General features: G+C 52.8%; 1 protein-coding gene across 6 annotated transcripts in view; it reads right to left on the bottom strand.

Annotated features, from left to right (window-relative positions):
• Positions 1-5,218, bottom strand: part of GYG2 (glycogenin 2) — a 56,922-nt gene that overhangs the window by 13,599 nt on the left and 38,105 nt on the right. The gene's annotated exons all lie outside the window — the stretch shown is intronic.

Below are 5,218 nucleotides of genomic sequence, written 5' to 3'. Positions count from 1 at the left end.
TCCAATTTAAAAAATAAAGTTATTTAAAAAAAAGAATCAGGGCTTCCCTGGTGGCGCAGTGGTTGAGATTCCGCCCGCCAATGCGGGGGACACGGTGCGCCCCGGTCTGGGAGGATCCCACATGCCACTGAATAGGAGCTGTGCTCTGTCACCTCCCTCCCAGACCCATCCACACCCTTGTCCCTGATACTTTGAAGCCACTAGAGTCTTTGCATTCCTTAAAGTGAATTCAGACCCATAAGATCAAGGCCAGACCCCAGGACCGTGACCCGAAAACTGGGGTCGCCTCTTGGTGGGTGTGCAGCCAAAGACACAACCAAGCCACAATCAGGAGAAGGATTTATCATCTGCGGCAAGTAGGGAGAACACAGGGGCCCTTTCCCAAAGCAGTGTTTCCCGAACAGCAAAACTGGGGAAGCTTTAATCTCAGGGTACATGTATATTCATGGCGGGGGCGGGGGAAACGCTTGGGTGGTACATGCATATTCATGAAGGGGCTGGAGCAGGGGAGAATTCAGCATTGCACTGGGGCCAAGGTCCACAGAGTCTAAGCTTTAGTTGACTGAAGTCACAGGGTCAGAAAAGGTCAGTATCCTCCTCCTCCTTTAGGTCCCAGTGGATCTGGTGGTTGAGGCTTCAGGCTAATCCCCACTGAAGCAGAACTGGGAGGCGTCACCACTGGTTTGTGATCTTTGCTACTGTTCCTTCTCTTGCCTGAGAACAGCTGGCTCTTTGGTTCCCTTAAGATCATTAATGATCATTAGAGAAGTGCAAATCAAAACTACAATGAGGTTATAACCTCACGGTCAGAATGGGCATCATCAAAAAATCTACAAACAATAAATGCTGGAGAGGGTGTGGACAAAAGGGACTCCTACACTGTTGGTGGGAATGTAAATTAATACAGCCACTATGGAGAATAGTAGGGACGGTCCTCAAGAAACTAAAAATAGAGCTACCATATGATCCAGCAATCCCACTCCTGGGCATATAGCCAGAGAAAACCACAATTCAAAAGAGACATGTACCCCCCCCCCCACAATGTTCATAGCAGCACCATTTACAATAGCCAAGACATGGAAGCAACCTAAATGTCTATCAACAGAAGAATGGATAAAGAAGATGTGGTTCATATATGCAATGTAATATTACTCAGCCATAAAAAAAGAATGAAATTCTGCTATTTGCAGAGACATGGATGGACCTAGAGACTGTAATACAAAGTGAAGTAAGTCCCAAAGAGAAAAACAAACGTGGAATCTAGAAAAAAGATACAGATTAACTTATTTACAAAGCAGAAATAGAGACACAGACATAGAGAACAAACGTATGCATACCAAGGGGGAAAGGGGGGTGTGGGATGAATTGGGAGATTGGGATGGACATATATACACTATTGATACTATGTATAAAACAGATAACTAATGAGAACCTGTTGTATATCACAGGGAACTCCACTCAGTGCTCTCTGGTGACCTAAATGGGAAGGAAATCCAAAAGAGTGGGTATATGTATACGTATAACTGATTCACTTTGCTGTACAGCAGAAACTAACACAACACTGTAAATCAGCTATACTCCAATAAAAATTAATTTTTTAAAAAAATCATTCATTACTAAGACCTGTTCAAGGGCAAGCATAGTGGCCAGGCTTAGATCCCAAAATGGCTCAGGCCAAAAATGGCTTCTCTTATGTCAACAAAGCCATGCCTGGTTCCTTCTTACCTGCTTATGCAACCTCCCCCAAATAGTACTTCTCGGGGCAGCAGCTCCCTGACCCCCATCCCTCTTTGCCATTCCAAAACCCTCAGGACAGCCTGTATTTTGTTTGGGTACTTGGCCCAAGTGTCCCCAGGGCTCCTGTTCTGCACAGTTTTGGGGAATCTTGACTGCCTCCAATGCAGAATTTCTTCAACGGATCAAATCTGGTCTCCACCCTTGCCAAATTCTATGCAAAGCTACTCCTGGGCTCCTGGCTTCCTGCCCCTCCCTCCAGGCCTCAATCTGTGTGGTATTTCCCCAGAAGTCCTCCACTGATAAAAGCGCCTGCAATAAACAACGGCCAAGAATGAATCCAGCTAAAGCCATCACCCCGTCAAAAACAAGCCAACTAAATCTACCCATGAAAAGGCAAAGGTCTCTGCTCCAAACAGAATCTCCAGCCCCATTTCTGTAAATTCCAACACCCCGTTACGCCCCAGGCTTTTGGTTAACACGGATTTCCAATGCCCATCTGGTAAACACTGACCACCAGGCAAACTGCCACGGGCCCGCAGACGCACACACAGAAAGTCGGCTGAGGGGCCAACGAGGCTACCACATTTAAACGCCTCTCCCATAGAGTAGAAGGCTGGCATCCTGGACCCTCGTGAGTCTGGATTCACATCCTGATGGCCAGCCTGCAGGCGGAAGACCGGGGGGGGTGGGGTGTGCTCACCGAGCCCAGCCCCGGCCAGAATTAATCGGCTCCTTCCTGGCCCCAGTCTCCTGGGAGTGCCCGCCCCGAGAAAGCCACCCAGGAAAACTTGTTTACCAGAGCAATTCCCCGGAGGCCCCAGGACTTTAAGCGGATTAGGGAGGGAGAGGACGCCACACCCCGGATCTCGTGGGCGGGCCCAGGACACGGAGCACTCGCGGCCAAGTCCTGCACTCCAGGCTGCGCTCGGCCAGGGCACCCACGGAGCACACGGGACGCGCCGCGCCCACCGCCAGGTGCGCGGGACCCTGCGCCCCGGTGCCTACTGGATCCTGGGGCTGGGGGCACGGGAGTCACCAAAAGGCAGCTGGAGGCCGGCTCTCTGGCCTGTACACCCGCGGGACGAAAGCGCTTGGGGACAGGCGGGCAGTGCTCGCCCCACGAAACGGGGTGCTGGGGGTGGCGAGGAGCCCGGAAGGGAAAGGAACAAAAGAGGGCGGGCCGCGAAGAGGAAGGGGACCTGGCGAGCCACGCCCCGGCAGAGAGCGGGCCCCTCCCCTCCCCTCCCCTCCCCCTCCCCCCTCCCCCTCCCCCCGCTCTCCATACACTTCCGGTCCAACCCCCAGGTCCCCGCCCCTCCCCTCCCCCACTCTCCATACACTTCCGGTCCAAACCCAGGTCCCCGCCCCTCCCCTCCCCTGCTCTCCATACACTTCCGGTCCAACCCCCAGGTCCTCTCCCCTCCCCTTCCCCTCCCCCCGCTCTCCATACACTTCCGGTCCAACCCCCAGGTCCCCGCCCCCCCGGCGCGGCCTCGTCCCCTCCCACACTCACTAGGGCGCCACCCATTAGGCTCCCTCCTCCAGGCGGCCCCCCAGCGCGACCACATCCTCCTTTCTATATTCTCTTGCCACGCCCCCCCCACATCCATCCCGAGCGCCGGCGTGTCCCCTCCCCCTCCTGCACTGGGACAGCCCCCCCCGCCTCCCCCGGAAGGGTGGCGGTGTTCCCCAAACCCTCCAGGATACGCGCCGTCCGCCCCTGGGCGCCCCCTCCCCTCTCCAGCTGTCCGGCCGCGACCCGTCCCCGGAGCGCAGCGGAGACGCGGGAAAGGCGCGCCCGTCCTGCAGTGAGAATTTACTTACACAGCGATGGGAAGGTGGAGGCCTGCATGCATTCAGTGAAATAAACCGAATCTGGGCCGACCAGGACCTTCAAAACCAAAAGCTAGCGCGTTCAACTTTCCTGCGGCGCGTGGGATTAGGCAGTCTTTGGGACCAAAGAATTCAAAAGCTGGAGGCCGTCCTTTGTTAAATCCTAATATAGTGGAAAAATACACACACCTTCCCAGCAACCTGGTTTGAAAGGCCGACTTTTCATTACAAGGGAGAGACGTTTATTTCTGCGTTTTTTGTTTTTTCTTTTCTGTCCAGGGATTCTTTGGCGGTTCTACTCACTGTGTGTTTGCTTCTGAGGACTTGAGAATTCAAAGCAGCGAATGCGTTTAAACCGAATATTCTACTGACAATGGTAGATGATCTTGGCATTGGGGATCTTGGTTGCTATGGGAACGACACACTTTGGAATCTATTCCTGCGCTGATGGATCATTTGGGTTCTTTCCACTTTTTCACTCTGAGCAATAATGCTGCTACGAACCTTCCTGTACAAATCTTTGTGTGGACACAGCTTGTTTCATGTCTCGGGTAGAAACCAGGAGTACAATGGCTGGTCCTAGGGTCCCACTATCTTGTTTTACATCAAGGAAACCCTTCCGTTGGAACATCATCTCCTAGCTTTTGACCAAAGCAAGCAACAATTTAGATCCAAGTCGACCCCTCTGTGGCCAGTGGGTTTGGATTGACCTTGAAAACCGCCAAGATGTTGGGTCTGACTGCCCAGCACCACCTGTAGAAACAGTCTCTGTGATTTTATGTCTGTAGTTTGTCTCTTTCTACCCCAAATGCAGGCACATTGGGAGCAGGGTCCGGGGGGCGCCCTATAGCCAGCAAGGAGGTTCTCTTAATTTGTTTTGGTATTTTTTTGGCCGCACAGTGCAGCTTGTGGGGTCTTAGTTCCCCGACCAGGGATCGAACCTGTGTCCCCTGCAGTGAAAGCGCAGAGTCCTAGCCACTGGACCGCCAGGGAAGTCCTGGGATTGTCTTCATTTAAGTCATTGATTCGTTGAGGAAAACCCTGAGGCCACTGGCCACGGGCGTTGCTGCATGCCTCGTCCAGCTGTGGGGCTAGACCCCAAGAGCATCGTCCACTAGGTGTGTTGGCATTCTTCCACAACCTACTGACTCGCTTGGTCCTCCATCCACCACCAGCCCCACCAGCCCGTCTGCAAGCAGGGCACACCCTGTCTAGGCATTCTGCCAACACAAGCTCGTAAGGTGACAGGTGTACAACTCACCTGGATTAGAGAAACTACCTTTGGTTTCAAGGCAGGAGGACGCCACGCCCAGGACACCATCCTTAACTTCACCTCTCAGTGATTTGCTATGAAATCCTTCACCCTTCCGGTGTAAGCCATTCTCCTCTTGTAAGTCAGTCCCATCTAATTCTTTCTGGCAGCCAGGTATGTGTCAGAAATACGTACCAAACACGCTGGAAGACCTTTTTGTTCCAAATCCAGGGGTCGAGGTCAGCAGTGCTTTTCCGTGAGGGGCCACACGGGACTCTGGTCGGCTGCGTGGACCACATAAGGTCCGCCTTACATATCCGTCTTTTTGTTCTGTTTATCTTGTCCAACTCTTGAAAAAAACGTGAAAACCATTCTTCGCTCCAGAGGGACTTACAA

The sequence above is a fragment of the Globicephala melas genome, chromosome X (assembly GCF_963455315.2).
Source record: "Globicephala melas chromosome X, mGloMel1.2, whole genome shotgun sequence".
Taxonomy (NCBI): domain Eukaryota; kingdom Metazoa; phylum Chordata; class Mammalia; order Artiodactyla; family Delphinidae; genus Globicephala; species Globicephala melas.
The sequence above is the reverse complement of the archived record's forward strand: the minus strand, read 5'-3'. Positions and strand labels throughout refer to the sequence as shown.